Source organism: Triticum aestivum, chromosome 4B (genome assembly GCF_018294505.1).
Source record: "Triticum aestivum cultivar Chinese Spring chromosome 4B, IWGSC CS RefSeq v2.1, whole genome shotgun sequence".
NCBI lineage: Eukaryota > Viridiplantae > Streptophyta > Magnoliopsida > Poales > Poaceae > Triticum > Triticum aestivum.
In genome coordinates, this window is record NC_057804.1 from 427,241,730 (window position 1) to 427,263,334 (window position 21,605).

The following is a 21,605-nucleotide window of genomic DNA, read 5'->3' on the forward strand; positions in this document are numbered from 1 at the left end:
CCTAGAGGGGCCCGAACCTGTAAAACTCGTGTGTACAATCTCGCCGTAGCTAGGGCCTCGCCTCCTCATACGTACCCCTATTCTTACTGTCAGATTTAGTACCACGACAGTTGGCGCCCACCGTGGGGCAAAGCGTCTTAGCGACTTCCGGCGAGGTTGCATTTTCTCCGATCTTCATCGACATGGTTTCCGGCGGCGGTTTGGTCGTGGGCCGCGAGTTTCGACTCGGCGTGCTCACTTTCGTAGCCGACGACTCTGTCTGGCTCCAGGAGGCCCTCCTCGACGTCGAGGCTCTCCCGATTCGTGGTTCATCACACTTCCGCGTGAGTGCCTGCGGCGTCCTCCTTCGGCAGCCATCGACCCCGTACCAGTCGGTCCTTGCGTTGTCTTCTTGCTCTGCTGGACGCCGCCGCAAGCGATCTGGTCGATCGCGGCTCCAGCGGTGGGTGAAACACGTGGTGGCTCGTCAGGCGTTCACCCCCCAAGTCGCGGCAATCAATCCCGACATATTTCACTACGGTTCAGTCGACCTGTCGACTGATTTTGCAGACACATTTTCCGAGAGCGGGAATTGTGACCCCGCGGCAGAATTCCTTATGGTCGACTCCCATCGCAGTCCACCTGGTTTTCGTTGCAGCGGCGGCAACAGTGGCGGTGACGGCCCGTCATTCGGTCATGAGGAGTATCAGCCCCAACCTCTCAGCTTGCATCAGAGGGAGGAGCTGCACCGCCGCAACGTGGAGGCTCTCCAGACCCCCATCATAGGGGAAACCGCCGAGGCTCGCGCCTTGGAGGCAGTGCGCCTGGCCACACTGGCTGAGGGCACTCGTTTGGAGAATCTCCAACATTCTCTCGACGAGCGTGCCAGTCGACTGATCCCCGAGTCCAGTCGACGTCCTCGGCAGTTGTTTCCACCGGAAACTCAGGTATTCCGCACACCGATCCAGAATCTTGCAACTGCTGCGCGTATCGCAGAGTCCATTCAGCCGTCCCATTCAGAGGCTGGAAGAGGCTTGGAATAGATCAGGGCGCTGCTCCGAGCAGCGGGAGACCAGAACTCCACCGTGTCCCAGTCGCTGAACGGAATCCATAGCAGATCAGTAAGGACAGACACCGTTTAGTCGGTACACAGTCCGGGGTCACCTTTGCAACGTGAAGGTCGGGATCACCGCTGGGATAGGCACCTGGGAAGAGCTCATGGAGAGTATGATCATGAGTACGCCCGCGACAACCACCGTCGAGCGCCTTCGCCCCTTCCGAGGGACGGGTCATACGCGCCCCGGCAGTATGATGATATGCGTCCGTATGGAAATGACCGCAGAGTTTCAGTCGACCCCAGAGAGCCTGGCTTCGACGCAAGGTCAGTCCTTGTGCAGGGTTTGGTCGATCGGAACAGAGCATACAGAGAAGGCTGGATAGAGACAGACCCAGTGGAAGCAGTGTCAATGTTTATGGCCCAGAGTGTTTTGGAAGATCCATCAGAGCCGCCGAGATCCCTCATAACTTCAGATTGGCGACTGGTGTCAGTAAGTTCACAGGAGAATCAAAGCCCGACATTTGGCTTGAAGACTACCGAGTGGCTGTGCACATTGGTGGCGGCAGCGATGAGGTGGCCATGAAGCACCTCCCTCTGATGCTTGAAGGTTCTGCTAGAGCTTGGCTGAATCAGCTGGCACCTGGAAGCATTTTGAATTGGGATGAGTTGGCCCGAGTGTTTACTAGAACATTTGAGGGCACCTGCACCAGACCTGCTGGTCTTCCAGAATTGCAACATTGCATGCAGAAACCGAATGAAACCTTGAGAGACTATATCCAGAGATGGATCACTCTGCACCACACAGTGGAGAATGTGTCAGATCACCAAGCAGTTTGTGCCTTTAAGGAAGGCGTTCACTACGGAGAGCTCAATCTAAAGTTCGGTTGGACCTATGTCTCTGGCTCGGATGATGGAGATTGCCACCAAATATGCTAACGGTGAAGAAGAAGACCGACTCCGGAGTGCTAAGAACAGACCAGTCGCCCAGGACACCGGAGGAGGAAATTCCAGTCGAAAGCAGAAGCGGAAGGCTGAGGCAGCAGGCCCTGCCGAGGCAGCAGTGTTGAATCAAGGAAAGTTCAAAGGGAAACCTAAAGGGCCTTGGATCCCTAAGAAAGTGAAGGACCAAGCAAGAAATGATATGATGGATTCGCCGTGTCATATTCACACCAAGAAGGATGAGGAGGGGAACCTGATTCTCCCCAAGCATACGACTCGACAATGTCGACTCCTAATCCAAAGCTTCCGAGAGAACCAACCAAGTGAAAAGGCAAAAGAGTCCGATAAGGAGGAAGACAAAGATGATGATGGTGGTTACCCCAATGTCAATGCCACCTTGGTGATTTTTGCTGATCTCGAGAGCAAAAGTCGACTGAAGGTCATTAACAGAGAGGTGAACATGGTTGTTCCGGCAACACCAAAGTATTTGAAGTGGTCAAAAACCCCTATTACATTCGACCAGTCCGACCACCCACCACGTGTAGCTACCCCTAGGCGGCAAGCGCTGGTGGTCAACCGAGTCATTGGGGGCACCCGACTGACCAAGGTTTTAATGGACGGTGGCAGTGGTCTGAATATCCTATACGCTGAGGCCCTCAAAGGAATGGGCATTCCGATGTCCTAGCTTAGCGAGAGCAACATGCGATTCCACGGAGTCATCCCAGGAAAGAAAGCCGACTCACTCGGTCAGATCACTCTCGATGTGGTTTTCGGTGATGAGAAGAATTACTGCAAGGGTTGACATTTGAGGTTGTGGATTTCTAGAGTGCTTATCATGCCATTTTGAGCAGACATGCCTATGCTAGCTTCATAGCTTGACTGTGTTATGTGTACCTCAAGATGAAGATGCCTGGCCCCAAAGGCGTGATAACGGTCTCCGGTAACCGTCAAAGAGCAGAAGACTGTCTTCAGGATGGTGCAAAGATAGCAGATGAGCAGATGGCAGCAGTGGAGTTTCAAGAGTAACAAAAGACTGCAGATCCGAGTGATTTGCTGCGTGCCAAGAGGCCTGCCTCAGAATCCGCATTTCAGTCGGCCGACGAGACCAAGCCAGTTCACATTCACCCGACCGACCCCAATGCTGCTCCGACCCATATCTCAATGACACTCGACAATAAATATGAAGAAGCGCCCATCCAGTTCCTCCGTGAGAACTGGGACATCTTTGCATGGCGCCCATCTGACATGCTAGGTGTACCCAGGGGACTGGCTGAACACTGTTTGTGAGTAGACCCAAAGGCAAAACCCGTTAAGGAACATCTCTGTCGGTCCGCCGCGGAGAAAAGAAAGGCGATTGGCGAGGAGGTGGCTTGGCTTCTGGCTGCTGAGTTCATCCGCGAGATATACCACTCCGAGTGGCTCGCCAACGTCGTTATGGTCCCCAAGAAAGATAAATCACTTCGAATGTGAATTGACTTCAAGCACATCAGTTGGGCCTGCCCGAAAGATCAGTTTCCTCTGCCCCGCATCGACCAGATAGTCGACTCGACTGCAGGATGTGAGCGACTGTCCTTTTTGGATGCTTATTCCGGGTACCATCATATCCGACTGTATGGACCCGACGAGATAAAGACAACTTTCATCACCCCGTTCGGGTGTTTTTGCTATGTTACTATGCCCTTTGGCCTCAAGAATGCTGGCGCCACATTCATGCGCATGATTCAGAAGTGCCTGCTCACTCAAATCAGTCGGAATGTGGAAGCATACATGGATGACATAGTGGTTAAGTCATGCAAAGGTTCCGACCTGCTGACTGACCCCGCTGAAACCTTTGCCAACTTAAGAAGATATGATATCAAGCTCAATCCATCAAAGTGCACATTCGGAGTTCCCGGCGGAAACTTACTCGGTTTTCTTGTTTCCGAACAAGGGATCGACGCGAATCCAGAGAAGATTGGCACAATCCTCCGAATGAAGCGCCCAATGCGTGTACATGATGTTCAGAAGCTTACTAGTTGTTTGGCCGCATTGAGTCGATTCATCTCATGCCTCGGTGAAAAGGCACTGCCTCTTTACCGACTAATGAAGAAGTCTGACAAGTTCGAGTGGAATGACGAAGCTGAAGCAGCGTTTGAAGAGCTCAAAGCCCTGCTCTCCACCCAGTCGGTGCTTGCTGCTGCAGTCAGCAAGGAGCCTTTACTGCTTTACATCGCAGCCATAGAACATGTTGTTAGCACAGTGTTCACGATCGAGCGGGAAGAAGAAGGCAAAGCTTTCAAAGTTCAGCGCCCTGTGTATTACATTTTGGAAGTCTTGTCCCCGTCCAAGCATAGATACCCTCATTATCAGAAGCTTGTCCATGGGATTTACCTGACCACGAAGAAAGTTGCACACTATTTCTCTGATCATTCAGTTTCAGTCGTCAACGACGCTCCATTGTCAGAAATTCTGAATAACAGAGATGCAACTGGTCGAGTGGCAAAATGGGCGATTGAACTCCTTCCTTTAGATATCAAGTTTGAGGCAAATAAGGCCATCAAGTCTCAACCAATTGCAGATTTCCTCGCAGAGTGGATAGAACAACAACAACCGACTCATATTCAGTCGGAACATTGGACCATGTTCTTTGATGGATCCAAGATGTTGAATGGCTATGGTGCAGGAGTGGTCCCCACGAGGAGACAAGCTCAGTTATGTCCTCCATATCCACTTTGATTCTTCAAACAATGAAGCTGAGTATGAGGCACTATTGTATGGGTTGCGTATGGCCATTTCACTCGGTGTCCGACGCCTGATGGTCTACGACGGCTCAGACTTAGTGGTTAATCAAGTAATGAAGGAATGGGATGTCAGGAGTCCAACAATGACCGGTTATTACAATGCAGTGAGAAAGCTAGAGAAGAAGTTTAAAGGGTTAGAGCTCCACCACATACCACGAATCGAGAATCAAGATGCTGATGATCTGGCGAAGATAGGTTCCACTCGGAAGCCTATCCCCAGCAACGTGTTCTTGGAGCATCTCCACACCCCGTCAGTATAAGAGGATCCCTTCAAGGAAGAGCCCCCGCAACCAATAAGTTCAACTGACCCGACTGAGATTGAGGTTCCAGCTGTGGTCGATTTGATCATGGAAGTCTTGGTGGTCACGCTCGATTGGATGGTACTGTACATCGCATACATTCTCAGGCAGGAGCTCCCAGAGGATGAGGATGAAGCTCGCCAGATAGTTCGTCAATCCAAAGCTTTCATAGTGATAAAAGGACAGCTTTACAGAGAAAGTGTCATAGGAGTGGCTCAGCTTTGCATCACCCCGGAAGAAGGTCGAATGATCCTAAACGATATCCACTCAGGGACCTGTGGTCACCATGTGTCCTCTCGGACCATCGTGGCCAAAGCATACCAAGCGGGATTCTATTGGTCTCGAGAAAATGAGATGGCAAAAGCTATAGTGGACAAGTGCGCAGGTTGCCAATTCTACTCCAACATGTCCCACAAGCCTGCGTCTGCCTTGAAGACTATTCCACTCGTCTGGCCATTTGCAGTCTAGGGATTGGATATGGTTGGACCCTTTAAGACCGGCAGAAGTGGTTTCACCGATTTGCTTGTAACAGTCGACAAGTTCACCAAGTGGATCGAAGCCAAGCCCATCAAAAACCATGACACAGGCACTGCCATCAGTTTCATCAAGGAGTTGATATTCAGATATGGAGTTCCTCACAGCATTATGATAGATAACGACTCCAACTTTGATTCTAATGAGTTCAAGGCGTTCTGTGCGTCCCAAGGCACTCGGGCCAACTATGCGTCCGTTGCACACCCGCAGTCGAATGGGCAAGCAGAAAGGGCGAATGGTTTGATCCTTCAAGGGTTAAAACCCCGACTGATGCGCGACCTCAAGCACGCTGTTGGAGCTTGGGTGACTGAATTACCGTCCGTCCTATGGGGGCTGATAACGACGCCGAACCGGTCGACTGACCGAACCCCTTTCTTCCTGGTGTACGACGCCGAGGCTGTACTTCCGAGCGACTTGCTGCACAATGCCCCCTGAGTGGAACTCTTCTCAGAAGCTGAAGCTGAGCAGGCACGCGAAGACGCAGTTGATCTCCGGGAAGAGGAACGCGAGATGGCTTTGATTCGGTCGACCATCTATCAGCAAGATCTACGTCGATTCCATGCTCGTAATGTAAGAGGTCGAGCATTTCAGGAAGGAGACCTTGTGCTCCGAGTGGATTAAAAACAACCTCACAAGCTTGCTCCGGCCTGGGAAGGTCCCTTCATCATCACCAAGGTGCTTCACAATGGAGCGTACCACATCTACAACGTAGCCAAGAACATGGACGAGCCACGCGCATGGAACGTAGAGCTGCTTCATCCTTTCTATACCTAAAATCATTCGACTTGACGAGTTGTGATAAGAGTACTTCAGTTTGCTTTCCAAAGACAAGATTTTTACAGTATCTTAATGATTGATTCCCCATAATCATTTGTGTCTGAATCCGCCAGTGGGTGGCTTAGCCGCGAACCTGATTCGCCTAAGTTTAAAAAACATTCCGAGTGGAGAGCAATCCTCCCACTCGGGGGCTTAGCTGCGACCCCGTACTCGCCTAAGTTAAAAACATTCCGAGTGGAGGGAAATCCTCCCACTCGGGGGCTTAGCTGCAACCCCGTACTCGCCTAAGTTAAAAACATTCCGAGTGGAGAGAATCCTCCCACTCGGGGGCTTAGCTGCGACCCCGTACTCGCCTAAGTTAAAAACATTCCGAGTGGAGAGCAATCCTCCCACTTGGGGGCTTAGCTGCAACCCCGTACTCGCCTAAGTTAAAAACATTCCAAGTGGAGAGCAATCCTCCCACTCGGAGGCTTAGCTGCGACCCCATACTCACCTAAGTTAGAAACATTCCGAGTGGAGAGCAATCCTCCCACTCGAAGGTTTAGCTGCGACCCCGTACTCGCCTAAGTTAAAAATATTCTGAATGAAAAGCAATCCTCCCTCTCGGGGGCTTAGCTGCGACCCCGTACTCGCCTAAGTTAAAAACACTCCGAGTGAAGAGCAATCCTCCCACTCGGGGGCTTAGCTGCGACCCTGTACTCGCCTAAGTTAAAAAACACTCTGAGTGGAGAGCAATCCTCCCACTCAGGGGCTTAGCCGCGACCCCGTACTCGCCTAAGTTAAAAACACACCGAGTGGAGAGTAATCCTCCCACTCGGGGGGGCTTAGCCGCGACCCCGTACTCGCCTAAGTTAAAAACATTCCGAGTGGAGAGCAATCCTCCCACTCGGGGGCTTAGTTGCGACCCCGTACTCGCCTAAGTTAAAAAACACTCCGAGTGGAGAGCAATCCTCCCACTCAAGGGCTTAGCCGTGACCCCGTACTCGCCTAAGATAAAAAACACACCGAGTGGGGAGTAATCCTCCCACTCTTGGGGCTTAGCCGCGACCCCGTACTCACCTAAGTTAACAAAAACACTCCGAGTGGAGAGCAATCCTCTCACTCGGGGGCTTAGCCGCGACCCCGTACTCGCCTAAGTTAAAAAACACTCCGAGTGGAGAGCAATCCTCCCACTCGGAGGTCTTAGCCGTGACCCCGTACTCGCCTAAGTCACAAAGGTCCTCTGAGCTATGTCACAAGTACAACGTGCGCTCCATCCCGATCCGCAAGGACGACGAGGTGTCAATTGAACACAGCGTCAGAGCTGCACCACAAGTACAATGTATGCTCCATCCCGATTCGCAGGGACGACGGGGTGTCTATTGAATACACCGTCTGAGCCATTCGACGAAAGGTGAAAAGATCAAGTTCACTCGGAATCGAAAGACATTCAAAAGCGATAAAGGCAAAGCCATCGTATTCAAGGAAAACCAAGTTCAGATAAATCCCACAAAAGTTCAAAACCGCAATGGGCAGAAGTACTCAGGCATCAAGCCTGAAAGAGTTTAACGGTTACATAACCACTCGGCATTCCGAGGCAAATATAGGTGGAGCATAATGTTTGTTCACTCGTTAGGAGGAGGACTTGCTGGATCGCAAAAGCTGTCAAGGTCAATGATGTTTGCGATGCGAGTGGCGGCGTCAAGGAAGGTGTCCATAAACGGCTGGAAGCTGAGCTTCTTGGTGTTGGCAACCTTGAGAGCCGCTAGCTTGTCTTCTCTGACATCCTTACAGTGCACTCGGACCAACGACAAAGCAACATCGACGCCACAACGAGCAGATGACTTCTTCCATTCCTGCACTCGACCAGGGATTTGATTCAGTCGAGTCATAAGAGACTCGAGATCCTGTGAGAGTTCCATCTCAGGCCAGAGTTCAGCATCAATCCGCGTCATTGCCACCTTCAGACGAGCGAGATAGTCCACATCACTGTCCAGGCGAGACTCTAATCGCAGCACATTCATCGCAATGTCATCTTTGGCAGGAGAGTTTATGGGGTCAAGACCTGTCTCGACCCGTCCAGTTTCTGCTTCGAAGTCTTGACAAAGTTCTGCACGGTCGGAAAAGCAATGAGTCGATAGTTTAGCAAGACGTGTCAGTCGACATCAACAAATCAGTCAAACAAGAGGAAATACCTTCAAGCTTCAAGACCAACTTCACAACAAGCTGCCCCAGATAAGACTCCAATTCACCCTTCTTGGCCTTGAGACTTCCAACTTCGTCAGTCAAGCTTTCCTTGTCCTTCTTCAGTCGCGCAACCTCCTGGTTGGCTTTAGAAACGACAGTCTTCAACGTGGAGTTCTTCTCTTCCAACTTGTTGACTGGGGCCAACTTCTTGTCCGCAAGTGCCGTTTTCTCTTGCGCCTCCTTCTGGGCTGCGGCAAGATCTTGATCCTTCTTCTCCAAGGCCTGCTTCATTTTCTCTAAAGAAATAACATTCTTCAGACGAGCTTGGAGTTGACGTTTTTCACTACGCACATCTGTTCGAGTGTAGTCACTTGGTTCAAAGAGACTAAAAGAAAAAAAGAGTCATAAGGTGGACAGTTGACAAATGGTTACCTCCCATGGTAGCTGCTTCGTCCTGGGCCTTCTTGAGGTTCTTGTTGTCCAGTTCCATATCAAGATTGAGGCTGATCTGCTTCTTCTCCAGTTCAGAAAATTGGGCTCCAAGATCACAAGACTTCTGTAGTCAGCAAATAAGATATGTTAGTCGACAGAAACAAAAGTCAATCACAGCGAAAGTTGCTCTAAGACTACCGCTGAATCAAACATTCAACAGTAGTCTCGAGGACTACACCCAGTGGGTGCACTTGGCGTGACCCCACTGGTATGGTTTTACACTCGGCATGGTCTGCCCAACATGAGCAAAAAAAGGAAAAAAGAGATTCCCAGACCCCAGTCGACTACCAGCAGTCGACCGCGGTCTCGGGGACTACACCCAGTGAAAAACACTCAACTCAACCTGGTCGACTCAAGTGGAAGAACTATTCAACTCTAAGTTAGAAACACCCCAGTGGGTGATTGGATGAGAAATGCAGACCCATGATAGATGCACATAAAAAGTTCCAAAACGCTCATCCAAGGACACCATATGGACAATCAAGCAACAGTCGCAACTATCACTACTCAAAAGACCAGTCGGAAACCAACTAACCTTGACGTTGGCTTGCAGAGTGGTGCTGGCGTTGTAGGCAACCTGACTAGCCTCATGCACCACCTTCATCTGCTCCATCACGAGGTTTTCCTGGAGAAGGGCCTCCCTGGCGGCACTCGATGGGTCGTCTGGAGTCTGGTATGCAACGAAGAGCGATGATGGCAGTACAGTCGGAGCGATCACATGATCTGAAGCATGGAGTTGTGCGGGCGCAGTGGTGACCTGCGCAATCGACCCCGAAGGACGGTCAGTCAACAGTGGATTGGCAAAGGTAACATTGGCCCGATCCGGATCTATGGTTCGCTGGACCATCGTCTCTGGAGCCGATGTCGACTGAGGCACCTGACCCTCAGCCGTCCTCCCTCTTGAGGCCCTGCCCCTCCTTCTTCTCTATCTTAGAGGCACATCTTCTTCATCATCCGGAAGCTCAATGACGTCCCGCGGAGCTGCAACAAAAAGCAACATTAAGAGTTCAATCGACCAACAACCCAGTCGGCAGAATAAATTCAAGTTGGAAAGAGCGTACCAGCTTTGGAAGTGGCTGCGTCATCAGCCTCCTCATCACCTGGGGCCTTGTCAACATCCATGGAAGTCACAGAAGTTGCAGCGCTGAAAAAGTTCATAATCCACTCGGTCAGAGCAGAAGTATGATTCGGTAGAAGAAAATGCAGAAAGATAGAGCACTCACCTAGAGGCAACAGGAATGTCCATCTTGATCTTGGACAAGGTCTTTCGAGGCTTCAAAGGGGCGACCTTGGGTTGCTTAGCGACCTTCTCCGTCGGCTCTGGAGTCGAAGTTCAAGTGCGCTTGTGTGCTTGGGTACTCGGAGCCACGGTCTTGCCGCGCCCGCCCGCCGGATCTTGGAGTTGCTTGGATCGACGCTCTGAGCGAAGTGGTGAGTCAACTACCTCTTCATCGTCCGACTCATCACTTTCTTCCTTGTTGTCATCTTCTGGAGATTGCCAGTCGCCGCTCTCTTCTGCGCTGTCCTCTCCCTCCTGGTCTTGCTCTAGGGCTTGTTCACCATTGGGAATTGAGTACATCTCAGTATAAACCTACAAGACAAGAAGTCAATCAAATATCAGTCGGATTTAGAAACAGTTGCAAGACAGATTGAAGTACATTCGGCAGCAAAGATCAGACCTTGTCTGGCTGGTTGTTGGTGTTGAATGGATTGACTCTCTTGGCTCCCCTGGGGTTATCCTTGTTTCCTATAATGACCTTCAACTACAAGGCCACCGTCTCATCCGTAACCTCCTCTGGGTGAACCCGAGTGGTGTCGCTGGCTCCCGAGTACATCCACATCGAGTGGTCACGAGCTTGGAGCGGCTGGATGCGTCGACTGAGAAACACCTCCAACAAGTCCATGCCAGTTACACCCTGATGGACCAACTGGACCACCCTCTCGACCAACATGTTCATTTCCACCCTCTCTGCAACGGTCACTTTCAACGAAGAAGGTTGCTGGGCGCGATCTAGGGAAAATGGGGGGAGACTGGTCGACTAACAAGGAGTCGCAATATCCTGGCAATAGAACCAGGTTGATTGCCAACCCTTGACTGACTCGGGTAGTGTCATGGGAGGGAAAACACTCCTCTTCCTCATCTAGATCCCTAGACCCCCGCACATCTGGATCACGTGCGTCCTCTCGTCACTCGAATTTGCCTTCTTCACAACCTGGGAGCGAACTGTGAAGATGTGTTTGAAGAGACCCCAGTGCGGTCGACAGCCCAAAAAGTTCTCACACATGGACACAAACGCGGTGAGATACGTGATGGTGTTGGGAGAAAAGTGGTGGATCTTAGCACCGAAAAAGTTCAAGAAGCCCCGGAAGAAAGGATGCGGAGGAAGAGAAAAGCCACGGTCGACATGGGTAGCTAGCAGGACACACTCACCCGACCGCGGCTGAGGCTCCGTCTCCCCCTCCGACAACTTCGCGGCCCCAACAACGATCAAACCGGAGGTGTCCAGCTCGTCCAGATCCTCTTGCCGGAGCAAAGATCAGATCCAATTGCCCTGGATCCAGCCCGGAGGCAGCATAGACCTCGACGATGACCCCCGATTCATCTTCTTGCCTTTCACTTCCCCCATCGCCTTCCTCGCATGCTTCAGCGCTGCCGTCTTGTCTTTCACCATGGTGGCAGGCGGCGCATTGGCAGGACGGTGGTGTCGAGGGAGGAGGAAGATGAAGTGGAGAAGCGGAGAAAGAAGAAGGGGATTGAGGGCGCACGGTGCAGACGCCTCGGCCCCGACGCCTTTTAAGGACCCACTTCCGAGTGGCTGATGCATGGGCCCGAGCAATCCTCTCAAATCCCGCAATAGTCGCACGCGGGTACGTGGCGAAAAAGATGGCACAGAAATCGAGGCGCCCCTGTCTATCCGTCCCGCTTACTATGGCACGCTCCGCCTTGCGTGCTTCCCCAAAATTTCGAATCCCGTAAGATCCGGGATACGCAGTAACCAACCGCGCCAAAGATTTCGCATCAAAGTAACACTCGACGAATGCAAGCATAAGTCCACTCGACAACTTCTAAATCGATCAAGGCGACTGAGACGAAGCCGAAGTTTCAGTGTGGGCCTCCAATCCAGCATGGGTACTTGTGAAGCACAAAAGTCGAGGCAGGATCAACTTCAACCTTCTTTCCATTCGGACCTCGATCCATTCGGGGGCTAATGATGGTGCCATAGACCTAGGGTAGGGTCATAGGCCTGACCTATAAGCCCTACCCAAGGTCACTACCCTAGAAGCAAAGACATTCAAAGAACAACAGAGAGGACCAACTGAAGCCGTCGAGTGATTCCACTCGACCAATCATCCCACTTGGGTACCCCTCCCTCCTGGTATCACTTGACCAACAAGAATCCATTCGACTATACGAGAGACCATCGACCTACAGAAGACCAGGAGTTACTCAGGACAACTACGGTGAGGCGTTCACTCCGTAGTCTTAAAGGTCATTAAATACACTTTATAGCTGGCGTTATCAGTAACGCCCTATCTTTATGTACATTGAACCCCTGTAACAAAGGTGGGCCGGGGTCCTGGCGCACTCTATATAAGCCACCCTCCTCCTCTGGCACAAGGGTTCGCACCCCCTGTAACACACACACACACACCCATATTCCAGTCGACTGCCTCAGGGCACCGAGACGTAGGGCTTTTACCTTCTCCTAGAGGGGCCTGAACTCGTAAAACTCGTGTGTACAATCTCGCCGTAGCTAGGGCCTCGCCTCCTCATACGTACCCCTTATTCTTACCGTCAGACTTATTACCGCGACACTACCAACTTGAGACCCCTTACTCGAGATCTGCTGGATTTGATTCCATCACCTAGATCCAGCCAATTTCAAATTCAAATGCATGGCACCAGATCACATAGCGCATGCCCGACCACATAGCGCCCGATCACAACCAAAAAGGGCCAAGTATGCATAGTTTTTACATCCCCAGTCACAAAAGAATGTCAACTCGACAATCCATGCAAAAAATGGATTTTTGCCCTGTCGGACCAGCTATCCGAGTTTCCACGGTCACTTTGGTGTCGGCTCCTCCTCACCATCCGCCTCTTTCTCGGCCGCCTGCAACTGGACTGCCATGTGCTTCAGCATCCTAACATGGACGGCTTGCACGATCATCCTTGCATCGCAATCCAAATCCTTCATCTTCAAGTTCAACATCTTCGTGTCCTCCGACGCAGACGCAATCTCAATCTTCTTCTCTTCGAGCTTAAGCTTCTCGCTGGCAACAACATGTTAAACCGCTCGGCCTTCTTTTCCTGCTTGGCATGAGAGCGCTTGACATATGCCCCCTCCTTCTTCGCAAAGATGTCATCAAATTTCTCCGTCATCTAGGTCGCCGCCCCTTCTCACTTTGGCTTCTCCTCCTCCCACTTCTTCCCTCGGAACTCTCTTCTAACCTTTTTGGGCAGCTTTTTTGTTAGGTCAGTTGGATCACCCGTTTCTTCCACAGTGCCAATGTCGGCGGTTTTGATGGAGTTGGCAATGAATATATTCCACTTGGGTTTCCCTCTCAACTTCAACCAACAATGCATTAGGACAAAATTCTTCTTCCCCAACTTCAAGAACAAATTACATGCAGGGGAAGGCTACAAAGAGAACACATTGTCAAAAAGTTGCATATCCTACTCGAAACAAAAAGTTACAAATCAGATTTGGCCAAATGACCAACACATGTTAACCAACTCAAGCAAACAAGTTGTGTATCTGGCCAAACAACCTACACAAATTAAAATCTCAGGCCAACAAGTTGCATATCTGGCAAAATGACCAACACATATACTAAAAGAAAAAGACACATCCGTGACATTATGGTCCGAATGAAAATGTTTTATGTCATGGAAGTGACACTTCCGCGACGATAATAGTAACAAAAACACGTATCATCATGGATATGGTGGGAATCTACTTCTATGAACAAAAAAGGGGATTTTCATCTTGGACGGGCCGAAGGCGCACCTGCATGACGCTCTTTTGGCTGTCCATGAGGTAAAAAAAGTGGTAGAAGTGAGGGCGAGAGTTTTTAGGAGTTTTTCCGCCTTGGATGGTATACAGTGGGTTGTCGGGCCCGGGCATTGTAGGGGTGGTTTGCTCGTGTCCAAACGATCCCTTCGCATTACTGAATCCGAGCGGTCCCTCATATTACTGAACCCGAGCGATTAATGCGAGTCTCTCGCTAGTCGTTACGATCGTGCGCAGTAGTGTAGGAGGCCATGATCAATCGTTCTTCGTACGTTACCGTCCTATCGCTCCCCGTTCTTCGGATGCATGAGTGTGTAGTAGTTGCAATGAACCCAGCACGCCATACGTGGAGTCAATACCAATTGTCCTATTGTTGCATCGAGCCCCCTTGTGGGACACGTAGAGTTAACCTAGTCGGTTGGCTCTCGATGTACATTCCCCGTTGCTGCCGCCCACTGATACGTCTCTAACGTGTCTACTTTTCCAAACACTTTTGCCCTTGTTTTGGACTCTAACTTGCATGATTTGAATGAAACTAACCCGGATTGACGCTGTTTTCAGCAGAACTGCCATGATGTTGTTTTATGTGTAGAAAACAAAAGTTCTCGGAATGTCCTGAAAATCCACGGAGGCACTTTTTGGAAAATATAAAAAATACTAGCGAAAGAATCAAGACCAGGGGGCCCACACCCTGTCCACGAGGGTGGGGGGCGCGCCCCCTATCTCGTGGGCCCCCTGAGGCTCCGCCAACCTCAACTCCAACTCCATATATTCCGTCTTGCAGAGAAAAAAATCAGAAAGAAAGTTTCATCGTGTTTTATGATACGGAGCCGTGGCCAAGCCCTAATCTCTCTCGGGAGGGCTGATCTGGAGTCCGTTCGGGGCTCCGGAGAGGGGGATTCATCGCCGTCGTCATCATCAACCATCCTCCATCACCAATTTCATGATGCTCACCGTCGTGCGTGAGTAATTCCATCGTAGGCTTGCTGGACGGTGATGGGTTGGATGAGATTTACCATGTAATCAAGTTAGTTTTGTTAGGGTTTGATCCCTAGTATCCACTATGTTCTGAGATTGATGTTGCTATGACTTTGCTATGCTTAATGCTTGTCACTAGGGCCCGAGTGCCATGATTTCAGATCTGAACCTATTATGTTTTCATGAATATATGTGTGTTCTTGATCCTATCTTGCAAGTCCATAGTCACCAATTATGTGTTATGATCCGACAACCCCGTAGTGACAATAATCGGGATACTTCTCGGTGATGACCGTAGTTTGAGGAGTTCATGTATTCACTATGTGCTAATGCTTTGTTCCGGTTCTCTATTAAAAGGAGGCCTTAATATCCCTTAGTTTCCCCTAGGACCCCGCTGCCACGGGAGGGTAGGACAAAAGATGTCATGCAAGTTCTTTCCCATAAGCACGTATGACTATATTCGGAATACATGCCTACATTACATTGATGAATTGGAGCTAGTTCCGTGTCACCCTATGTTATAGCTATTACATGAGGAATCGCATTCGACATAATTATCCATCACTAATCCATTGCCTACGAGCTTTTCACATATTGTGCTTTGCTTATTTACTTTTCCGTCGATATTGTTACAATCACTACAAAACCCAAAAACATTACTTTTGCTATTGTTACCTTTATTATCATACTACTTTGCTACTAAATACTTTGCTGCAGATACTAAGTTATCCAGGTGTGGTTGAATTGACAACTCAACTGCTAATACTTGAGAATATTCTTTGGCTCCCCTTGTGTTGAATCAATAAATTTGGGTTGAATACTCTACTTGGATAGTTGTGCTGGTTGTGTTTTCAGGGAAAGAACAGTCGATAAAGCTGAATTACTATTGAATAATATGTTGACTAATGAAAATAATTGGACTCTTCCTGAGCCAATTCCTGAGGCAATTCCTGAACCAATTGAGCCAACTCCTGAGCCTATTCCTAAACCCACTCCGAAGAAGAGAGGCAAAGAAATCAATGAAAGAAAAAGGTATTAAAGCTGAAGATGTTAAGAATTTACCACCTATTGAAGAAATACATGGTCTTAATATACCACCTGTTGAAGAACCGCATTGTCTCGATAACCCGACACAGGTAGTAAAGGTAAATTCTCTCTATAGATATGATAAAGTTGAAATCCCCTCTACTAAATTTCATAGCCCATGCTTAGATGAATTTGATGATTTTATGGCTAGGCAAGAAAGTTTTAATGCTTATGTTGGTAGAGAATTAAAGAATAATGCTTTCGAGATAGGACGTGTGAGCGATAATATGGCTAGAGTTAAAGGTGAACTCAAACTCTTTAGCAAATATGCTTCTATGGTTGCTACTCAAGCTAAGCAAGTACTTAAAGCTCAAAATGATTTGCTTGATGAATTAAATAATAAAAATGACTTTGCTGTTAGAGTGGCTACTAGAACTGGCAGAATGACTCAGGAACCTTTGCTATCGTTACCTTTATTATCATACTACTTTGCTACTAAATACTTTGCTGCAGATACTAAGTTATCGAGGTGTGGTTGAATTGACAACTCGAGTGCTAATACTCAATAATATTCTTTGGCTCCCCTTGTGTCGAATCAATAAATTGGGTTGAATACTTTACCCTTGAAAGCTGTCGTGATCCCCTACACTTGTGGGTTATCACCCACTAATACGTCTTCAATGTATCTATATTTTTTGATTGTTCCATGCTATTATAGTATCAATCTTGGATGTTTTATATGCAATTTTATATCATTTTTTGGGACTAACATATTAACCTAGTGCCAAGTGTCAGTTGCTGTTTTTTGCCTATTTTTTATTTTTCAGAAAATCTGTACCAAACAAAGTCCAAACGTTAGGAAACTTTTTGACATTTTTTTCTAGACATAAGAGACCCTGGAAGCTTTGAGAGGAGACCAGAGGATGTATGAGCAGATGACAAGGCAATAGGGCACGCCCAGGGGGCACCCTGATGCCTTGTGGGCCCCTCGAGGCTCCGTCTGACCTAATTCCACTTTAATAAACTTTCAAATATTGGAAAACCAACAGAGAGCCACCCGAAACACTTTTTCCGTCACCATAAGCTTTTGTTCTTCCATGATCCCATCTGGAGGCCTTTTCTGGTACTCTGCTGGAGGATGAATCGATCATGGGGGGCTTCTACATCATCCTTGCTGCCTTCCGAAGATGCATGAGTAGTTTACCACAGACCTACGAGTCCATAGCTAGTAGCTAGATGGCTTCTTCTCTCTCTTTGATCTTCAACACAATGTTCTCCTTGACGTTTTTGGAATTCTACCTGATGTAGTCTTCTTTTGCGGTGTGTTTGTTGGATAAGATGAATTGTGGGTTTATGATCTGAATATTTATGATATGTAATGGAGTATTTTCTTAACTTTATTATGCATGATTGTTATAGCTTTGTATTTCCCTCCTATCTATCCATTTGGTTTGGCCAAATAGATTGATTTATCTTCAGTGGAAGAGGTGCTTTGTGATGGGTTCAATCTTGCGGTGCTCTATATGAAGGAAATATGCCCTAGAGCCAATAATAAAGTTATTATTTATTTCTTATATCATGATAAATGTTTATTATTCATGCTAGAATTGTATTAACCAGAAACTTAGTACATGTGTGAATACATAGACAAAACATTGTGTCCCTAGTATGCTTCTACTAGACTAGCTCGTTAATCAAAGATGGTTATGTTTCCTAACCATAGACTTGTGTTGTCATTTGATGAACGGGATCACATCATTAGGAGAATGATGTGATGGACATGACCCATCCGTTAGCTTAGCATTATGATCATTACAGTTTCATTGCTACTACTTTCTTCATGACCTATACATGTTCCTCAGACTATGAGATTCCGCAACTCCCGAATACCGAAGGAACACCTTGTGTGCTATCAAACATCACAACATAAAAGGGTGATTATAAAGATGCTCTATAGCTGTCTCCAAAGGTGTTTCTTGGGTTGGAATAGATTAAGATTAGGATTTGTCACTTAGTGTTTCGGAGAAGTATCTCTGGGCCCTCTCAGTAATCCTCATCACTATAAGCCTTGCAAGCAATGTGTCTAATGAGTTAGTTGCAGGATGAAGTATTACAGAACGAGTAAAGATACTTGCCGGTAACGAGATTTAACTAGGTATGATGATACCGACGATCGAATCTCAGGCAAGTAACATACCGATGACAAAGGGAACAACATACGTTGTTATGCGGTTTGACCGATAAATATCTTCGTAGAATATGTAGGAACCAATATGAGCATCCAGGTTCCGCTATTGGTTATTGACCAAAGATGTGTCTCGGTCAGGTCTACATAGTTCTCAAACCCGTAGGGTCCGCACGCTTAATGTTCAATGATGATTTGTATTGCGAGTTATGTGATTTGTTGTACCGACGTTTGTTCGGAGCCCCAGATGAGATCATGGACATGACGAGGAGTCTCAAAATGGTCGAGACAAAAAGATTCATATGTTGGAAGGTTAAATTCGGACACCGGAATGGTTCGGGTCGTTTCTGATGAATTTCGGAGTACCGGGGGTTACCGGACCCCCCGGAAGTTATTGGGCCTCATGGGCCTAGTGGTGGAAGAGAGGAGGCCGGCCAGGGAGTGGCGCCCCCTAGCCCAAACCGAATTGGACTAGGGTTAGGGGCGCCCCCCTTTCCTTCTCTCCTCCTCCTCCTTCCCTCCTTCTCCTACTAGGAATAGAAAAGAGGAGGGGAATCCTACTAGGACTGGGGAGTCCTAGTAGGATTCCCCACACCTGGCGCGCCCACCTTGGGCGGCCACCTCTTCCCTCCCCTCCTTTATATACATGGCCAAGAGGCACCCCATATATACACAAGTTGATCTTTTAGCCGCCCCCTCCACAGTTACACACCTCGGTCATATCGTCGTAGTGCTTAGGCGAAGCCCTGCGCCGGTAACTTCATCATCACCGTCGCCACGCCATCGTGCTGACGGAACTCTCCCTTGGCCTCAACTGGATCAAGAGTTCGAGTGACATAATCGAGCTGAACGTGTGCTGATCGCGGAGGTGCCGTACATTCGGTACTTGGATCGGTTGGACCGCGAAGACGTTCGACTACATCAACCGCGTTACTAAACGCTTCCGCTTTCGGTCTACGAGGGTACGTAGACACACTTTCCCCTCTCGTTGCTATGCATCACCTAGATAGATCTTGCGTGATCGTAGGAATTTTTTTGAAATTACCGCGTTCCCCAACAATGGTATCAAAGCCAAGTTTATGCGTAGATGTTATATGCACGAGTAGAACACAAAGAGTTGTGGGCGATAATAGTCATACTGCTTACCACCAACATCTTACTTTGATTCGGCGGTATTGTTGGATGAAACGGCCCGGACCGACATTACATGACCGCGTTCATGAGACTGGTTCTATCGATGTGCTTTTGCACAAAGGTGGCTGGCGGGTGTCTGTTTCTCCAACTTTAGTTGAATTGAGTTTGACTACGTCTGGTCCTGGTTGAAGGTTAAAACAACACCCTTGACGAAAAATCATTGTGGTTTTGATGCGCAGGTAAGAAAGGTTCTTGCTAGAAGCCCGTAGCAGCCACGTTAAACTTGCAACAACAAAGTAGAGGACGACTAACTTGTTTTTGCAGGGCTTGCTGTGATGTGATATGGTCAAGGCATGATGTGATATAAATTGTTGTATGAGATGATCATGTTTTGTAACAAAGTTATCAGCAACTGGTAGGAGCCATATGGTTGTCTCTTTATTGTATGCAATGCAATCGCCATGTAATTGTTTTACTTTATCACTAAGTGGTAGCAATAGTCATAGTAACAATAGTTGGCGAGATGACAACGATGCTACAATGGAGATCAAGGTGTCACGCTGGTGACGATGGAGATCATGATGATGCTTCGGTGATGGAGATCACGAGCACAAGATGGTGATGACCATATCATGTCACATATTTTGATTGCATGTGATGTTTATCTTCTATACATCTTATTTTGCTTAGAACGGCAGTAGTATTATAAGATGATCCCTCACTAAATTTCAAGGTATAATTGTTCTCCCTGAGTATGCACCGTTGCTACAGTTCGTCGTGCCGAGACACCACGTGATGATCGGGTGTGATAAGCTCTACGTCCACATACAACGGGTGCAATCCAGTTTTGCACACGCGGAATACTCGGGTTAAACTTGACGAGCCTAGCATATGCATATATGGCCTCGGAACACTGAGACCGAAAGGTCGAGCGTGAATCATATAGTAGATATGATCAACATAGTGATGTTCGCCATTGAAAACTACTCCATCTCATGTGATGATCAGACATGGTTTAGTTGATTTGGATCGCATGATCATTTAGATGACTAGAGGGATGTCTATCTAAGTGGGAGTTCTTAAGTAATATGATTATTTTAACTTTAATTTATCAGGAACTTAGTCCTCATAGTATTTTGCAAATTATGTTGTAGATCAATAGCTCGCGTTATAGCTTCCCTATGTTTTTTATATGTTCCTAGAGAAAACTAAGTTGAAAGATGATAGTAGCGATGATGCAGACTGGGTCCATGGTCTGAGGTGTATCCTCATTGCTGCACAGAAGAATTATGTCCTTGATGCACCGCTAGGTAACAGAACTATTGCAGGAGCAGACGCATACGTTATGAACGTTTGGCTAGCTCAATATGACGACTACTTGATAGTTTAGTGCACCATGCTTTATGGCTTAGAACCGGGACTTCAAAAACGTTTTGAACGCCACAGAGCATATGAGATGCTCAAGAGCTGAAATTGGTATTTCAGACTCATGCCCGTGTCGAGAGGTATGAGAACCCCTACAAGTACTTCACCTAAAAGATGGAGGCGAATCGTTCAGCTAGTGAGCATGTACTCAGAATGTCTGGGTACTACAATCGCTTGAATCAAGTGGGAGTTTATCTTCAAGATAAGATAGTGATTGACAGAGTTCTCTAGTCACCATCACCAAGTTACTGGAACTTCGTGATGAACTATAGTATGCAAGGGATGATGAAAAACAATTCCCGAGATCTTCGTGATGCTGAAATCGATGAAGGTAGAAATCAAGAAAAATCATCAAGTGTTGATGATTGACAAGACCACTAGTTTCAAGAAAAGGGCAAAGGGAAAGAAAGGGAACCTCAAATTGAATGGCAAGCAAGTTGTCACTCCTGTAAAGAAGCCCAAAGCTGGACCTAAGCCTGAAACCGAGTGCTTCTACTGCAAAGGAAATGGTCACTGGAAGTGGAACTGCCCCAAATATTTGGCGGATAAGAAGGATGGCAAAGTGAACAAAGGTATATTTGATATACATATTATTGATGTGTAGCTTACTAGTGCTCGTAGTAATCCCTAGGTATTTGATACTTGTTCGGTTGCTAAAGATTAGTAACTCGAAACAGGAGTTGCAGAATAAATAGAGACTAGTTGAGGATGAAGTGACGATGTGTGTTGGAAGTGGTTCCAAGATTGATATGATCATCATTGAGCACTCCCTATATTTTTGGGATTAGTGTTGAACCTAAATAAATGTTATTTGGTGTT